Source organism: Canis lupus, chromosome 24 (genome assembly GCF_048164855.1).
Source record: "Canis lupus baileyi chromosome 24, mCanLup2.hap1, whole genome shotgun sequence".
Classification (NCBI taxonomy): Eukaryota; Metazoa; Chordata; class Mammalia; order Carnivora; family Canidae; genus Canis; species Canis lupus.
The window spans coordinates 9,267,186-9,287,298 of NC_132861.1; the positions used below are offsets into that span (position 1 = coordinate 9,267,186).

Genomic DNA, 20,113 nt, shown 5'->3' on the forward strand with positions numbered 1-20,113 from the left:
GGCATTGTAAGTTTGTGTAAAGAGAGTGGATTTCAATCCTAACTACACAATGTCAATCTTGGGCAAGTTATTTAACCTTTCAAGTACTCAAATTGGTGATTTGTAAAATCTAAATAATAATATCAGCCACCTTTCAGAGATGTTGTGATAATTCAAAGTGTTGTATATGAAGCCCCAAATACAATTCTTGGGATATTGTATTCACTTAATAAGTGGAAATTATTATTAAACTCTCTAGGTAAGTAATTTTATGTTCTATAAGAAACCTCTTAAACTAAGGTTGGCATGTTGCTATAATTTTTAATGTATTTTTTATGTATTTTACAAACACGGTAAAGAACAAGAATTGGTAACCTTCCATAGATGGTGTGGCAAATCTTCACCATTCGATTCCTTGGCAGGGACACTGCAATTCTTTTTATGACTTGGAAGCATCACCAGGTTGCTAAAGGCACTGATACCATTTCAAAAGCATTTCCTTAAAAAAACCAAAGTTTGCAGTAGAGGGGATGCTGGCGATGAGGAGGCCATGTTTAAGTCAGCAAATAGCTTAATTGTCAGCTGCTGCCAGTAGAAAGGAGAAATAAGTGAGCCAGAGGCTAGGCATGAGGGGGAAGCTCAAATACACAATTTGCTTTACCCAAGACCCCCACTTCTATGGTTTTACCTCCAACCCTCATCAATGAAAGAGCCTCCTCTTTCTAGCTCTGTCCTCTTTATAACCAAACCCCCACAAAGCTCTATAAAGCAATTCTTTTTTTTTTTATAAAGCAATTCTAATCTTGCCATTGCCCTACTTCCCTTTCCTACGAGTCATAGCCTCAAAATCTTTGTATGCTTTACAGAGCTTTTGGTGACACTTACCCCAACTTATCTTTCTAATAAAATATACACAATGTATGCTCTGGCAGTACACAAATTATTTGGAATGTTCTCTGTCTTGCCTCCTTGACTTTAAATATTCTAAATGTTTTATGCCTTTCTTCTCCAGAAAAATCCCTAGACACTCTTTAAGACTCAACTTTGTCCATCCAGAGAAGCCCATCATAATGCCTGGGTAGACTTGGACAGTCCTTTAACCATCTTCTCCATGACCCTTGCCTAGTATAACTTTATTCTCACTCTACCTTGTATTTTTGTTATTTGTTTATGTCTAAATCCCCCACTACACCATGAGTTCCTTGAAGATAACCATAATTTATGTTTGTTTTCTGAACTGTTTGTTAGGCTAGAGAGGGCTTCCTATATGTTGCATGAATAAATGTAAATGGCTATAGAATATGAAAGATTTCATATAGATGATGAAAGATGGTGATATTTGTGTACTGGAGGAATAATAGGCAGAACAGCATAAGCTAAACAAAACTGAGCTAGCAATCAGACTCCAGACTTAGTAGCTAGCTATGTGATCTTGGAAGATATACTTAACCTTTTTGAACCTCATATTTTCTCACTCATAAAAGTCATTTTTAAAAAGACTTTATTGGGCAGCCCGGGTGGCTCAGTGGTTTAGTGCTGTCTTCAGTCCAGGATGTGCTCCTGGAGACCCGGGATCAAGTCTCATGTCAGGTTCCCTGCATGGAGCCTGCTTCTCCCATTGCCTGTGTCTCTGCCTCTCTTTCTGTGTCTCTCATGAATAAATAAATAAAATCTTTTATTAAAAGACTCAATCCCAGGACCCTGGGATCATACCCTGAGCCAAAGGCAGACACTCAACCACTGAGCCACTCAGGTGCCCCTATTTTCTCACTTATAAAATGTTTTATGACCCTCCATTACAGACCTCTATCATTTCTCTCTACACTGAGTATATTCTAAAATGGAAATCTGACCAAGTGACTTCCTGGATGTAATGGCATCTCACTACCCTGAGAATGGATTCTCACTTAGAATTAGTACAAGATCCTCAACCATCTAGCTCCTGCTAAGTGGCATAGCCTCCTATTTCTCCCTAAACCCGGAGGGGCTTTGAGTCCTTTGAAAGGCCAGGGCACTTGACAGCCACTATCAACTAATTCCAATGGTTGCCTTGAGATGAAATCTTCTTGCCAACCTGGATTGAGATGTTTCTTTCTCTGACCCTTCAAGTCTGAGTTAGGTGTCCCTTGTATAGGCTTCCATTTTTATGGTCTGATTTACTTTACTTTTTAGAAAATAATTTGTCACCTTGTGGGGAATGGGCTATAGAAAAAAAGAATAGATAGCAGCAGCAGTCTGCTTAGGAAGCTATTTCAATAATTCAGGGGAGAAATGATGAAGGTGTGTGGCCACAGTAGCAAAGAAGAGGGAACAGAATTAAGAGCTATTTAAAAGGTGACAGATTAGATGGAGAGAGATGGAAAAAGTCAAGACATTCAGATTTGAGTCTTAGGGAATTAGTTGGACAGTGGTATCATGAAATTGGAATAAAAAAACTTGCAAGAATGGGCCTTGTAATGGGGAACAGGTAACGATGAATTCAAATACAGCACTTTTGATTTGCCTGGAAGATCTCTAAATAGTGATGTTGAAGATATATTTGCTGGATTCAGGAGCAAGGTTAGAGATAAAGATACAGGGAGTTTTCAGTAAGGAAGAACTAGTCGAAGCATTAGGACTTGGATTAATTCATGTAAAGAGAATATGGAAACAAATATTAAAGTAAAAGGCTGAGGTCAAGATCTTCAAGACTGTTGATATTGGACAAGAAGAAAGAAGAGGAGACTAAAAGAAAGGAACACAGAAGTAGGAGGACAAAGTATCAAAAAGAGAGAAACAGTCAACAATGTCAAATGCCACTGGCGGAGAAGAACAAAAGGGAATCCATGGATTTGGAGATTAGGATCTCACAGGAGATATTAAGGCAGGCAGTTTTCATGGCACAGTGAGGGATGAAAGGTTGTGGCAGGGTTTAACTGTGAATAAGAAGTGAGAATACTCTCTTTTTAAAGCATAGCTATGAGATTGTTATGATGCCCGTGAGATACTTTACAGTATTTCCCATAGACAATGTGATAGAAATGTGTGTTCAAGCTACATTCTAGGTGCAGCTAGCATTCTCATCAGTCATTCATGTGGTAAGGGAAGTGAGTCAGCTAGCCTTATATCAGAAAGGCCATGTTCCAGAGGGTATTACCACCACCCCTTTGGCTATTCATATCTCCATCAACACCACTTTGCTATCTAAGGTCAGAAATGAGTTTTCACAATTAATAGACTTGTAAATATCGTGAAGGATGTTAGAAATGAATTTTCATTGGTGAGATGAAAAGTATTCAGACTAAAATATTCTGGGGATGCTGCTCGCTTGTACATGAACAAATGATAAGCATAGAGAGAGACCTGTGGTCTGTACCCTTCGGGATGGTATTCAACCACAAGTGAGGAGGGTTTCTGGTTCTCTAATGCCAACTATGAAGAATAACAGAATTTGTCTTTCTGTTTCAAAAGAAACGTTCATGCAAGGTGGTGGTCAGAGCACTAAAGAAACAAAGAACAAGCTTACGGAAAAGGTTCTGTGAACTCTTTTGTGTTCACGTCTAAATGTGACTGTTAGTAAATATCTGTAAGTGAAACAGAAATTTGCTTTCAAGGTGATGGGGCAAGGGTGGGGAAAGTAACCCGGACTCAATGCTAACTGATGAAGGCAATTATCTATCAAAAAAAAAGAAGCTAAGGACACCTGGGTGGCTCAGCGGTTTAGCGCCTGCCTTCGGCCCAGGGCATGATCCTAAAGTCCCGGGATTGAGTTCCTCATCAGGCTCCCTGCATGCAGCCTGCTTCTCCCTCTGCCTGTGTCTCTGCCTCTCTCTGTGTGTCTTTCATGAATAAATAAATAAAATCTAAATAATAATAATAATAATAATAATAAGGTAAAAGTTGGGTATTACTAAATGGGCTGATGTCAGCTCAAAATAGAAATAAAAAAGAAAGATGAGGGCCTCCAAAGGAGGGATGGAGGACTTTGAGAATATTCTCTATGGTACCAGCTGTTTTGCCTCATCAAAACTGTCATGGCCTTGGTGCATCTGGGGTTCAGTCGGTTGGGCATCCAACTCGATTTCAGCTCAGGTCATGATCTCAGGATCATGATCTCAGGATCATGAGAGTGAGCCCTATGGGTTCCAGGCTCAGTGGGGAATCTGGTTCTCTCTTTCTCCATTCCCCTCTGCCCTCTGCCCTCTGCACCCCGCAACCCTCATCATATGTGCATGCTTTATCTCTCTAAAGACAAAAAAAAAAGCAAAAAACAAAAACAAAAAAACCAAGCCTGCAATGACCTCACCATTCTCAAATGCGTGACCTGTTCTACATGAGATAGATGATTTATCATTGCTTAGATGGCAGACTTAATCAAAATTCTGTGACTTATTCCTCCAAGGAAGAGATCCCAAAAGTTAAAAAATGAGAGTGATAGCTGCATTTTTTACCTACAAATGGTTTAACAATCAATATTATCATTTTATTTTGCCATAATGAAAATCATGATAGTGACAGAGATACCTAGTAGGAGAACAAATAGAGATTTTTAGGCACTTGGATAGAAAGAAAATTCTTTGAAAGAAACTAAGTGGAAAAAATGGCATTAAAATATTATTATGTAAAATACCAGAAAAATATTGCTGCAGAGATGATAGACATATTTCTTGCTTGAAATTTGTCCTGTTCCTCCATTAACTTTTCCAAATAAGGGAATGTAGCTGCCAGATCTGGCAAATCCTGGGATTCCACTTTTTTTTGAGGATATGGTATGGTTTCCTTTCTGATGTTAACTGCACTTGATGCTCACAGGATGTAATCCCTTCTAATCTCTAGCAATGAATAAAACATAATGCTTTGAGAGGGGGCTTTGCCTTGATGCATAAATTACACTGAAGAATAAAAATGTCACACTTTTCCTTAAATGTTATTAGAATAAAAATTTTACAAATCAGCCTTAAGTAAAAAATCTAATGGAAAATGTTTATCACTTGACCAAAAGGCAAGGTAATGAAAGTTTCCTTCCACCCCACTATTGGATACCCTAAGCAGGGTACTGGCTTCATGGACATGGTACCTGGGCAGCAGAACCAGGGACAACACTCAGAAGGGCCAGCATTTGATTTAATGCTCTGCTGTCACTATCCTGAAATTCTTAATAATTCTTTAACAAGAGGCCCCATGATGCATGTCACTGGTCTTGCCCATGAGCTTTCTACAAATTAAACCTCTGACCACTTGGTTGTCCTTTGGCTATCCCAGGCTTCATTTGGGCCCTGCCAAGGACTGATTAATGTTGGCCAGTGCCAACTGATCTGGTCTTGGCATCAAAATGGGAGACACCTCAGCTACCCATTTCTCCCAGACAAATACAGAAATGCCTTTTGTGGGATCCCTGGGTGGCGCAGCGATTTGGCGCCTGCCTTTGGCCCAGGGCGCGATCCTGGAGACGGGGGATTGAATCCCACATCGGGCTCCCGGTGCATGGAGCCTGCTTCTCCCTCTGCCTATGTCTCTGCCTCTCTCTCTCTCTGTGTGACTATCATAAATAAATAAAAATTATAAAAAAATAAAAAGAAATGCCTTTTCTTTTATGGATTTGCCTATTAACAATTATAAGGATAACGCAATTGCCAAAGGAACAATTCCAAAGACTTCTCAGCAACACAGTGTCAGTGGTGTCCTTTCTTGCGAACAGTTACAGTGTCCTTTCTACAATGGCCACAGGATCATCTTAGCCATGTCAGATACCCACTTACAGACCCAGGCTATTAGTTAGACAGGACTCATTTTTCTTCAAAGGCCCTTTTGCCCAACACTTATTGGAAGAGGGAATTTCCAGAGAGCAGCGGAATGCAATACCAAAGTGAAATATTCCCCAGCAAAGGACTGGAAAAAAAGCAAGTGCAAGAACATGTGAAGGGAATGATCCCATTTTGTGAAAAGAAGGAGCAGAAAGAAGGAAGGAAGGAGGAAACCTGATACATATAAAGATTATAAGGTTTTATTTATCCATTTGAGAGAGAGAGAGAGAGAGAGAGCATGCGCAGAGGGAGGGGCAGATGGAGAGGGAGAAGCAGGCTCTGAACAGGGATCCCAACTCGGGGCTGGATCCCAGGATCCTGGGATCATGACCTGAGTTGAAGGCAGACACTTAACTGACTGAATCACCCAGGTGCCCCCATATGTGTGTATGTATTTGTATAAACATTGAGAACGAGGGGCACCTAGGTGGCTCAGTGGTTAAGCAACTGCCTTCGACTCAGGGTATGATCCTGGCATCACCGGATTGACTCTTTCAACCAGCTTCCTTCGGGGAGCCTACTTTTCCCTCTGCCTATGTCTCTGCCTTTCTGTTTCTCTCATGAATAAACAAAATCTTTTTTAAAAAATGGAGAATGAAGTGGAGGGAGATATGCCCTCATGTTAACATTGGTTACCTCCGAGGAGTTGGGTGGAGTGCGGGCTGGTGGGGAGATGATTATCTTTTCCTTAACATACATGTGTTTTTGACTTATTATAATGAGTATATTATGTACATTTTTTACAAGTTCAATTACATTTTATAACACCCTTGAATAGATCAAACTTTTTATAATAATCTTGACATGAACACATTCAAATTCTCCTAAAGTTGAATATATTTACATATTTCCTACAAGACATTTCTGCTTTAAGTTTAGGGTTAGGAGTATGGGCTCAGAGGAGGATTACAAAGTTTTAAATTCTGGTTCTGCCTCTTACTAGTATCATTAACCTTAAGCAAGTTACAGCTATAAAATCCTTCTGAGCCTCAGTTTCTTGGTTTGTAAAATAGGGATCATAATAGCATCTACTTCATAGGACTGTTCAGGAGATTCAATGATTGAAGTATGTAATGCTGTAGAAGAGTGTCTGGCACTATTTGTTAGTTACTTTAAAAAGCTCTCTGGGTTGAGAACACATCATTTATGAATGTAGATTATGGCAGCTGAGGCTTTTGAAATAAAGTATTTTTTATTGCTACTGTATTAGTAAATATTTGTGCAAATATAAATAAAACTGCCACGTACAATGAATTTTAGGTAATATGCTATCTATAACAAGTACACTAAAATGTTCTATTTACTAGGAAGTTTAAATTATATTAAAGAACTTTCTCAGGTTAAACTACATGAATAATGAGCATAGAGTAGAGGAGGCAGCTAGAACACTTTCACATGAAAATCAAATCTATTATGAGAAAACAATAATGGGTGCCTAAGGATTGAAAAATGGCCCAGCGCTGTGGGCTGGGCCGTGGAAGGATCCTGGTGAGTGCAAAGAGGTGGATATACTGAGGAAGCAGTACTAGGCAGGCTTGGTGCTACCTTGTAGGACAGTTCACCAGATTCTTCACAGCAGGAAGGGTGGAGACAGTCTCTGAGCACACCAGGCAAAAGACACTGCCTGTAGATTGTCTTTCCTCCATAAGTGAATGTCTTCTCCCTTTTAGATAATGTCCTTCATCCTTGCCTCTTCACCATGACCTTCTCTCCATTTGCCCCATGCTTGACCTTTCTATGGAATTCATCACTCCCAACAACTGGGTCAATTTCCATCGTCCCCCTCTCTAATGCTCCGTTCTGGGGCACTTCACTACACTTGTACCTCTCTACCTTACACAGTGCAGTAGATCTTTGGATCTTAAGTCTCTAAACAGAGGCACACAGAAGATTATCCTTTTCCAGTACAGAAAAAAAAATTTTTTTTTTACTACACAGCGTTCCATTGTGTGAATGTACCATAATTGTTTAATTAGTCTTCTATTGATGAACATAAAGCTGTTTCCAGTCTTCTTAATGTAAAGATCCAGTTCTGAGTTTCTTGTTTTTCTTATTCTATATTTTTTCCCTTGAAGCAACTTGTTCAATTATGGCTTTACTGATTATTAGGCACTAGGCAGCTGACAACCACATTATTTCCTGCTCTGATTTTGGGTTTTTGTTTTTTGGATATTTTTTAGTGAAATTAAGCCACACATTCTCACCTGCCTACTAGGAATCTCCTTTAGAAGAATCCACTCCCTCAAACTAAGCATATCTAAAATAAAGAATAATCTCCCCCTCCCACCCATCCTGCTGTGTTAATTTTATCTGAGATGCATGGCATTTATTCACAATTCCATTCACTTATCCCCACACATCCATGCTGCTGTTGCCACGTTTGTGGTGTTCTATTATTCAATGCACAACCAACTACTATTACAGAAACAGAAAAACCAGAGTTGTACAGTTGCATAGCTGGATGGAGATATCTAAGAGACCATCAGATTGAAGGTGTGAGTACATGATCTTGAAATGACATTTGAGCTATACCCCCAATCTCATCATTGAGAACCTTTAGAAAGTGTTCTTTTAAGTCTCATTTCAATCAGTTTGTCTTTTATCTCTTTCAATTTTAGAGACGTTTAGCCAATTTGAGGGGAATCAAAATCAACTGGTAACAAAGATGGAGTTCCTGAAACTGAAAGAGCTTTCTAATGTAAGGTAGGAACTGCCTCGTGAGAACAACAGGAAGAAAACTCCTTGTGTTTAGGTCTAAGGCATGACACCTGTGAAGTAACATCTTACCAAGGAGAAAAAACAGAACAGCATAGAATCACTTCCCAGATGGAACAGGGCAGGTAAACTTTGGTGAGGGAGTCACAGGAGAGCAGCAAGGTGTGGGATAGGAGAGAGTACTGGGAGCCTAACGTTTTTTAAGTTTTTAAATTACAGACATGCTTATATTTAGAATTTTCTGTCTCTTCTCTTTTCATCATTTGGTGAGGATTTTAGTTTCTGAAGGCAATCCTGTGTTGGAATATCTATGGCTTAGCTGAATAAAAAAAAAAAAAAGAGTCTAGTTCATTTAAAATGTTTCCAGTCTAAATAGAAACCAGGAAGAATACCACAAATAAACAGGACATTTTAAGGAATCTTTTAGAAGATATAATGTTGATAAGATTAATTAATACAGAATCAAAAAAGCTATACAATAAAATGCACAAATATGAGTGCAATTTTGGTGTTTTGAAATATTCACCTGTGAAAGCAAAAACACAATCAAATTTAAAAACATAGCCACACTCCCAAGTATTGTGCCCCATTGCAATCCTTTCCTCCTATTCTTTCTTCTTCTTCTTTTTTTTTTATAAGGGGCGCTACATTTTCAGATTTCTTTTTTTTTTTAATTTTTATTTATTTATGATAGAGAGAGAGAAAGAGAGGCAGAGACAGGCAGAGGGAGAAGCAGGCTCCATGCACCGGGAGCCCAACGTAGGATTTGATCCCGGGTCTCCAGGATCGCGCCCTGGGCCAAAGGCAGGCGCTAAACCGCTGTGCCACCCAGGGATCTCCCTATTCTTTCTTCAACTCCAAACCCATCTCACCCTCCCCTGATTCCCTATGTTATTTTGCTTTTTGCCACTATAGGTTAGTTTACAATTTCTAGAACTTTGGATGAAGGGAATCATACTTTACTGTCTGTACTCTGTTTTGCCTGGCTTTTTTCACTCCAAGCAAAAAATAATATTAATTCTATTAATTAATCTTATCAACATTATATATTATTATCTTAAGAGTCATCCTTGTTTTGCAATAGTCCTTTTTTTGCTGAGTAGTCTTCTATTGTATGGCATGTCAATTTATTTATCCATTGACCTAGCAATGGGTATTTTCCAATATCCAATATCCATTATTTCCAATTTTGGACCAGATAGAGTTGTGATAAACATTTTTTCATTTGTCTACAAGTATTCATTTGGATATATGTTTTCATTTCTTCTCGGCAATGCCTAAATTGGAATGGCTGGATCATACAGTGATGGATCTTTAACTTTGAAGGAACTACCAAACTGTTTTCCAAGTGTTGGTAGCATTTTATACCACCAGCAATGTATGAGAATTCCAGAGGCTATATATCCTTGCCACTATTAATTTATTATATTTTTATTTGTTAATATTAATTTTTTATTTTTTCTCTTGACTGATAATGTTGAGCATCTTTTCATATGCTTATTTGCCATCCATTTATCTTCCTTAAAGTGTCTATTCAAACTTTTGCCCAATTAAAAAAATTGGGTTTTATTACTTTTGGATTTAGAAAATTATTTATATTCTGGCTACATATCCCTTAGCAGATAAGTGATTTGCAAATATCTTGTGCCAGTCTATGGCTTGTTTTTTTATTCTGTTAATAGGCCTTTCAAAGAACACAAGTTCTTAACTTTCATGACAATCATAATTTGTCAACCGCTAGTTTTCTTTTATGGATTATGCTTTTGATGTTGAATCTAAGAATTCTGCCTAAACCAAGGTAAAAAATAATTTCTCCTATGTTTTCTTTGAGAAGTTTTGTGTTTTGGAGCATTTTTGAAGGCCTATAATAGAGTTTGTGATATGATATAAATCATATGATATAATTTTTAGATATGATATAAATCATGGATCTTAGTTTTTTCTTTTTAAAAGCTATGGATTTCCAATTGTTTCACCACCATCAGTGATACATTTGTTCAGTACTTCTATAACTGAGATTTTGTTTTTGAAATATAGTTTCACTGGGTATAGAATTCTAAATTGACCTTTTAAAAATTAATTTAAAGATGTTACTTCATGGGGTGCCTGGCTGGTTCAGTCCAGTTCAGTCCAGTTATTACAATAACTACATATTGTAATTTGTGCAATAAAAAAACCTAAAGGACATGCTGTGATAGAGAATAACAAAGAAATATAGTATAAATAAAAACGTTAGGAAAGTATGAGGAGGCAACAATTTCAGCATAGACTGGAGAATGAACACTGATGAATAAATCACATATTTGGGGATGTGGGAGAATCAGAGAAATCTGGAATATCTGGCTCCATTTGAGTCAAAATATTTTGAATTTGGTCAGGACTGGCTAATAATTTCAAGTCCCCACGTAAAATGAAAATGCAGATCCCATGTTCAAAATTCAGCAGAAAAGTATCATTAAAGGTACAAAGATATAAAACTTTTTCCTGTCTTGGTGATTTTTATTTGCCATTTAATGTCATGCTCCATTTGATGTGGGAATACTCATGGGGCAAGTGTAGGCCCTCACAGGTGCCAGGTGCACTGCCCATTTGCCTTGAGGATCATGCTGGATTCCTTCTGCTGCCAGTGTCAGAAGGAAGCTCTGTATCCCAGCTCAGGATGAGGGAAGTTAATCTCCCCTTCCCAAGGGCCCATCTCCCTATCCTGCCACAGATAGGAAACTGCAAAGGATTCCGTTTCCTTGCTGGTTCATACTTGGTACCTAGATTAGGGATAAGCAAGAGGCTCATCCCTGTTGGGTTGCCTGCCAAACATACTGTGGTGCTGCCAACCCAGGATGGAGACAGCTACCACCCTGTTTCACCCAGAAATGACACTGGAGGGTCACCAAGCCTCATTTTTTTCTACACCCTCACCTAAGATCCCTCTGAAGTCAGAGGGTTTTAGTGGAATGCAGGCCTTCCCCCTTCAGTGTGACCAGGTCACTACCCGAGGTAGACAGTATTTGTGGAAATAAGGAGACAGAGTTTTCTTTTTTTTTCTTTTCTTTTTTTTTTTTTTTTTTTGAGACAGAGTTTTCTACCGGTGCAGAAGGGTCCTGAGATGGAACCCAAGAACCAACCAAGAACCCAACCTTTAGAGGTAGGGAGCTGGCAGGAAGCTTCTGAAATGTGTACCATATCCCATTTGCCTTACAAAACACAAATTCAAAAATTTAATGTTTAAGAATTTCAAGATGGCAATCACAGAGTACTAAATCCTTCATGGGATGCCATTCTGATCACGGGCCCAGTGCAATCACATTGGTTGCACACTTATGCACTAAATGTCTGTGTCCTCCTATAGTTCATATGTGGAAATTTTAACTTCCAATGCGATGGTATTAAGAGGTGGAGCCTTTAGGAGATAATTAAGGTCACGAGTGTGAAACCCTCAGGAATGAAATTAATGCCTTTATGGAAGGAACACCAGAGAGATTTCTCTATCTGCCATGTGAACATACAATGAGAAGACAGTGGTCAGCAAATCAGGAAGCAGGCCCTCACCAGACACTGGATCTGCCAGTGCCCTAATCTTGGACTTCTCAGCCTCCAGAACCATGAGAAACAAATATTGTTTAAACAACCCAACCTCTAGTAATTTGTTAGAGCATCCTGGATGGACTAAGACACATTCCTATGAAATTGTCCCTGAATCTGGTTCATCTGTCAATGGATAATAAGATCAAAATATTTGGTCTGCTAGTCTTGTTTTATAGAATTATTTTACCCTTAGAAATCTCAATTTCCAACAGTAAGGAAATATTTATTTATTTATTTATTTATTTAGATTTTATTTATTTATTAATGAGACACACACACACACACACAGAGAGAGAGAGAGAGAGAGAGAGAGGCAGAGACACAGGCAGAGGGAGAAGCAGGCTCCCTACAGGGAGCCCGACGTGGGACTGGATCCCGAGTCCCCAGGATCAGGCCCTGGGCTGAAGGTGGTGCTAAACCACTGACTCACCTGGGCTGCACAGGGGAAATATATAAGTACATTACTACACATATGTTGTGGGTAATTATTTGACCATTAGCAATGACTGTAAACATTTTAATCATGTAAAAAAGTGCTTATGCTATGTTGGTAATTAAAAGAAATAGGACTTTTAAAAATTGTATTCTGATTCTGTGATTCAAATTATGTAAAGAGCAGAAAAATGCATTTAAAAAGCCTGAAGGGAGAGGTACTGAAATGTTAACTTTTCTTTGGATTGTAAACTTATGTGTAATACTTTTAATATTTTCCTAAGGGATTATGGTCATTTTTTGGCTGTGTAATATCTGATTCCAACCTTTCCAATGGAATAGCCAGCTACCTGGCAGAGAATACCACATTCTACATAGTCTTGGTGGTAGGTAGAGCTGCAAGGAGAGTTGAAGGGGCCAGGCTTACCATTTCCCCTATTCTGGCATAGTCACTATGTAGGCACATGACCTAGGATTTGGATAATCAAATGTTTCTCCTAGGATTCTGAATCTTAAACTAATGTTTAAAAAGTATAGAGGGGCACCTGGATGGCTCAGTCTGTTAAGCGCCTCTTAATTTTGGCTCAGGTCATGATCTCAGGGTCCTGAGACTGAGCGCTAAGTTAGTGGAGTGTGGCGGGAGGGGGGGGGAATCTGTGCCCAGCGGGGAGTCTGCTTGAGATTCTTTCCCTCTCCCTCCTCCCCTTCCCTTGCTCATGCTCACTCTCTTTCAAATAAAGAAATAAATCTTTTTTTTTTTAAAGGAATATGGCAAGCAATGTTCACTGTAGTGCTGACAAAACTTTTCTGCAGATATAATTACTGCTGCCATAATTCTTCTAGAGAGTCACTCCTGAAAAACCTTGCAGCTATTCATTCATTTCCATGCTGGGTGCCCAGCTGATCCTGGGTTCTTTATCCTCTGATATTTTCCCCTAAATTTCCTTCTGCTTAATCTAGTCAGAGTTGGAACCTATGGCTAGCACCAAATAATATAACTTCTTTATCATTTCTGTATTTCCACATTTTCTGTGATAACAATGCATCAATTTAATAAAATAGAGGACAAAATCCTAAACAGGAAAACCCACTAAATCATCCTTCAATCACTCTCCTCTCAGTAGTCTTTACCAATCATTGAGTTAAAAAATAAATTCAGCTTCTGAATTTGTAGGTTCTAAAAACAATAACTATCATCTTTATATAGTGAAATGTAATTATTTTTAAAAACTAAATTTTAGTGCATGATAACTACAAATATTTATAATGGAAAAATCAATAAATCACATTACTGATGGAAAATTACTGAAACCCTGCAATTCATATATGAGGTTTTATTGAAGCTGCATAGTTTTTTAAAAAGCAAATATATTGACTAGCTGCTCTGAAAAATTGCCTACAAGGTATACTTTCCAATGACCTTGGCACTAAACAGCCAAGAAAGATGTTATTTCTGCAACTACTGATTAGAAACATAAATGGTTTCATGTCCAAATCCAAAAAAAATTTGTGGGAATTAATTATATTCCATGAAGTAAAACTATAAAATATTTTATTGCATAAATTAACTTTTTTTACTCAGCCCCCCGAAATTTCCTATTATAGATATAAAAATTATCAAATGCAGATTTTCTTTATGACTAGGATAAAAATTTATGTGGCAAGATAGTTTTAAGAAGAGCTTCCTTAGGGGATCCCTGGGTGGTGCAGCGGTTTAGCGCCTACCTTTGGCCAAGGGCGCGATTCTGGAGACCCGGGATTGAATCCACGTCAGGCTCCTGGTGCATGGAGCCTGCTTCTTCCTCTGCCTGTGTCTCTGCCTCTCTCTCTGTGTGTGACTATCATAAATAAATAAAAATTAAAAAAAAAAAACAAAAGAAGAGCTTCCTTAGACTTCATTTGAAAAGAATATTTTATTTCTTCTTCCATTTCTTTGTATCATTTTATTTGTGTGAAGTCTGGTACATCATACCCTTTGTAAAGTTTGGCTTTTTTGTGAAGATAGACTGAGAAATGAGTGGGTGTAAATAATGCCTATCACCAGAGAACATACTTGTTAGAAGATAGAATGATGGGCATTGTAAGATCTGGGCCAACTTGAGAAGCTAGCTGGCCCTTGCCTTGGCCTCATTATACCTGTGCTGTTACCACCTTCCTTGCTGTCATCACTGCTAATGAAAAACACTCTCCATAGTTTCTCTGTTTAGGATTTACTCACACTGTCACTTTTAGAGACAGTGCACTGAGCACAATAAGTAAATAAATGTGTTATATTCTTATTTACAAAATGCCTCCTATGGTCATTTTGGGAGCAGGGCAATACAAGTGGGAGAGGCAGGACAAAGGAACTGGGACTTGGTTTATGTCCTGTTGTAAGTTGTGTTTAGTTTATTTTTAAATAATTAAGCATAAACAATGTGGCTACATACAAAAGTTCAAAGATAGTGCACTCCAAGGATAGTCCTTATTCATAAAAATATTAATATAAAAGTTGAAGGCCCACAAGAATCAAATGTGAGGACAGCAAAATGTGGCTTATTAAAGAATGCTTGGAGAAAGATCAAAGGAGACTGGGAAAGTAGAAATCTCAACTATTTGTTTTTAATTTCTCCATCAGTGACTAGTCTTTGATACCTAAACCTAATTATAATATGACCAAAAAATTTACAAACCAACATCATTTATAAATGTCAATACAAAAATCCTAGATAAAATACAGTGAATAACTGCCAGTATTACACTAAGAAAATAATGTATTATGACCAAGTGGGACTTTTATCAAGTATGAAAGAATGCTTTAATATTAGGAAATATTAATGTAATTTGCCATATTAATACATCTAGTTGCTGAAAAACACTAACAAAATTCAACACCCATTCCTAATTTAAAACTCTTGAGAAAATAGAAATGGATGGATACTTTCTAACATGACTATAAATATATATGCATATCTTACTTGATGGAGAAAAATTAAAAATATTTCCACTAAAGCTAGGAATCGGGAAAGATGATCATTATCTTCATTTCTATATTGTGCTGGAAGTATTAGACAATGTAATTAGACAAGAGAAATCAATTAGAGATATAAGAATCAAAAATAAGAGGAAAAACGACTTCTGTTACAAATGACATATCATACCTGTTAAACTCTAAGAGTCAATACTAAACCAACTCAAACAACAAAATAATTCAGTAAAGTAGCAGGATATGAAATTAATATGAAAAATAACAGCCTTAAAAAAAAGAAAAAGAAAAATAACAGCCTTAACTTACACAAATAATAACCAGTTAGAAGATCTCAAGAAAGAAAAAAAGAATGTATCATTTACAATAGTAAGTAAAAAGATAAAATACTTGGGAATAAACTTAATAAATGTTCAAAACCTATGTGAAGGAACTATAAGTATTCCTGATACAAAAATTGATTTAGAGAGATGTCCAATCTTAGGATGTGTCATTATTATCCATATATCATTCTTCTTTAAGCTAATTTATGAATAGAGTGCAATCCCAACTTAAAAATTACCAAAAGGCTTTTTCTTAGAGCTAAGGAAATTCAAAGTTTACATGGAAAAATACACACTTGAGAATAGCTAGGAAATTACTAAAAAGAGCTATTGGGGAGTGGATAAGGCCTACAAAATACTATTAGAAGTATAGTATTGGTACATGGATAGATAGCCTAATAGAATAAAATAGACAATTCAGGCTTATGTGGACATTTAATATATGATAAGAATGGTATCACAAAACACTGAAGTAAATATTACTTGCCTAAATTATGTTAGCGAAAATTAGAAATTCATTTCCTATACCATATATAACTATAAACTCCAAATGGATTGGAGATCTAGCAAAAAGCATAAAATAAATTCCTCTTAACCTACATGTCTGTAAAGGCTTTCTGGCTATGACTTAAAGTACAGATGTAATAAAACCATGATGAGTTTTTCCAAAAAAATAAAATTTTTACGTGGTGGGGAGAACCAAGCACATGTGAACAGACACATAAATTAGGAGAAACTATTGTGAGAAATATACCAGGTTAAGGGCTAACATCCCTAATATGTAAATATATTTTTAAATTGAGTAAAAAAAGACTAAAAAAATCAAATACAACATGAACCAAAGCCAACAATCTGCGAAAAGATACAAAAAGCTCCCTAACTTAGAATAAGAAAAAAGTAAATTAAAACTACACTGACATACCATTTCTCACTCATTATGTTGGCAAAAGCTCAGGTAAACTGGCACTTTCATAAATTGGTGGTGGGCATGCAAAATGATACGATCTCTATGGAAGAGAATTTGACCACATGCAGTACATATTAATTTACCTTTTGATTTAGCAATCCCACTTTTGGGAGCTTACTCCAAAGATAATTCTCTTAAAATATAAACACACAGGGTACCTTATTGCAGCATTATTTAAAATTGCAAAATGTTGGATACTACCTAAATCAGCATTGGATTTTAAGTGAATAACGATAGTATATCTACATTTACACAATGGAGTGTTATACAGCTGTAAAAAAAAAAAAAAAAAAAAAAAAAGAATGAAAACCGTCTCTGCAAATGGATGCAAAGTGATCTCCAGAAGATATGGTTAACTGAAAAAAGCAAAATGCAAAACAGCATATGTGATATGTTCACTTTGGAGTAAAAAACAAGAAAGAAAGAAACATACATTTATCTGCTTATTTTTACAAGAAGAAACACAGGAAGGATACAATTAAATTGTATACATATAAAGGGTGGTAGCAAGATGCTGGATACTACCTAAATCAGCATCGGATTTTAAATGAATAACGATAGTATATCTACATCTACACAATGGAGTGGTTCAGGAAAAACAGAAGAGTGTGATATTTCTCTGATCATACTTTTTTGGATGCTTTAGATTTTTGGAAGCATTCTATCTTATATATTCCAAAAGTAAAATGAAATTACCAATAATGGAAGGAAAAATAAACTAAAACTAGAAATATAAACAAGTGAATTGATGTGTATTTCAAATAACAGAAACCCACCAAAGTAGGATAGATAGTGTAGGGTGAGAGAACTAATTCAAGTTATTTTTTGCACATAGCACTTTGACTTTCAACCTTCAATATAGGGGTAAGAACTACAAACAAGGCATGAGCTCCTTCTAGTAGTTTGCTTTTGTAATTATAGGAATGTAACAATTCTGAAACTATTTTATGTGCAATGCAGGACTAGGTAAATAAGTAAACATTGCTGTTAGGAAACAAGGTTGTCACTGTTAATGAAGACAGATATAAATATGAAATGGAGGCGACAACAGAATGGTAAGAATTGGATTGGATTGTAAGTATCAATATTAATGATTTCTTAAATGGAAATATATATCTATTCCTTTCTCCCTCACCTCTGTCTCCTGAGAGGGCCTAAAAGCAGTAATACCCCAGTATCAAGAAGCACATTTAGTTCTAAGGTCTTAGCTTCTAAATACCATTCTCCAATTAAAAAAAAAAAAAAAAAAAAAAAAAAAGAAGAAGAAGAAACTGTGGACTCCAGGATAGGAGTAACAAATGTACTAGATAAACTTGGAAAATTATTGTGTCACAAAAGTAAGAAAATGTTCAACATGGAGGTCAAAGGGAGCCACTCTGAAGCCAAATCTGATAATTTGAGCATCAAAATAAATAAGGATAGGGAAGAAGAGAACAATATCCCATGTGGAAGAATTCTAAATAAATTGTATACATACTCTAATGGAGGAGATTAATAACCAGAAATGTGCACTGTGCACAGTGACCCCTGGAAAGGGGGAAACAGAGTAACTTTACAATGGAGAAATTTGACAAACACTGCTTTAACCAGGTGATCAAGTTTAACATAAACAATCATAAATTATGTTGGTAGTATGTACCCCTGCTAAGATGTGATGAAAGTTACACTTTATTGCTGCGGTCTTCTCCTCAAAAACCTATAACCTTAATATAATCATGGGAAATCATGAGATAAATTCCAGTAGAAGAGCATCCTACAAGATATCTGACCAATTTTCCTCAAAATTATCAAGGTCATCAAAAACAAGCAGAGTCTGAGAACTATCATAGCCACAAACAACCTAAAGAGAAATGACAACTACATGTAATATGGTATCTTGGAAGGAATATTGGAACAGAAAGGGGATTAGGTAAAAATTAAATCTAAATAACTATGGACTGTAATTCAGGTGACTGTATCAATATTTGGTTCACTAATTGTAACAATGTATCATCATAATAAGATGTTTATAAAGGGGAAACCTGTGTGGTTGGGAAGGCGTAGTCCCTGGGAACCATGTACTCTACCCAATTTTTCTGTGAATCTAAAACTGTCTTCAAAACAGTCTAATATAACTAACTACCTGAATAACAAAAGACAGTAATGGATTTTTTTGATGGACTTTTTGAACAAAAAGGAAAATCTAAATTCATGCTGATAGTAAATAAGGAGAACTCTTCTTTATAGTAGTATCATCACTATTAAATGTGGAGGGCTTGAAGGAATTAGGGTGGGGGAAAGCTAGTTTGTAACCATCATTGAAAGATTGGTTGCAGCAAGGATCATCAGTGGAGGTTGAACCATAATATGGAGCTTGATTAGCAGCAAGATATTTGCGTGCTTTCAAAATACCTCCTCAAAGATTGCTTATTAGTTGCAAGGGATAAAATAAACAGTGGAGAACTTGGAAAACATCTTGATAAGGTGGTAAAGATTAATATCGCCTTATAATGAACAGACATCCTGAACCTCCAAAAAAGACCCAACTTCACTTACATGGTTGTTTCCACTGAGGATACATAACTTGGATCTAACGACGAGGAAACATCAAAGGTTGATGGGGGAATTTGTATTTGACGAAGATTCTTTCTTTGTAAGGGGATGGTCTGCTTTGGTCATAAGCCTAAGCCTTCTCGGTCATAAAGCTGTTAAATAATCAAACGCAAATATTCCAGACTGTGATTTTAACTGTTATATTGATAAACTAAAAACTACCACAATAGAAAGATTTATTTAAAATCGAAGACGTTAGCGGTTTCACTTGCAGTGGCAGGAAAAACTGCAGGGGAAGGAGCGGATTTAGAGGGTGTGGAGGTGGAGAAGTGGGAAGAGAAGGGGCTCTAAGCTGAGGATTGCCAAGTCGTTCGGTTATTTAAAAAAAAAATTCTATTTTAAAAGACACGCAGCACTTATTTATTTACCAGCTGCGATTCTGAGTGCTTGTCACAAATTAACTTTTTAGACGGGAAAGCTCAGTAATTGGTCTTTGTTTCTCAACGAAAAACACAACACGGTGATCCTGCGAAACGACTTTCTCCTAAGTACTTAAGGCTCTGCTGTAGTGATTGTTTCCAGGGACAGAAGAACACGAGCCTGAAATTACTGAGTGGTTTTTCGTAGAAACGCCGGCAGTCCTACTTGGATGATCATCACTGGGGTGATGCCAAATGTCGAGAGCCCTTTGAAAAAGCCTGATTCCTTGTATCCTAGAAAGTCTTAAAAGCATGCACCGAGAGCGGCTTATGTATCTGTTTGGGGTGCCAGGGACTCTCTTTTCTTTTACGGATGAATCGCAGAGTAGGTCGCTGCCTTTTTCAGCTAAAGTTGA

At 37.0% G+C, this 20,113-nt stretch overlaps 1 long non-coding RNA gene across 1 annotated transcript; it reads right to left on the reverse strand.

Moving 5' to 3' along the window:
• Positions 1 to 288: 288 nt before the first annotated feature.
• On the reverse strand, positions 289 to 19,344 carry LOC140616410 (uncharacterized). The gene is made up of 3 exons (XR_012016904.1): positions 19,282 to 19,344; positions 14,217 to 14,329; positions 289 to 564 (listed from the first exon to the last, which is right to left on the reverse strand). It is a non-coding gene; the product is annotated as an uncharacterized lncRNA (long non-coding RNA).
• Between the last annotated feature and the right edge of the window lie 769 nt (positions 19,345 to 20,113).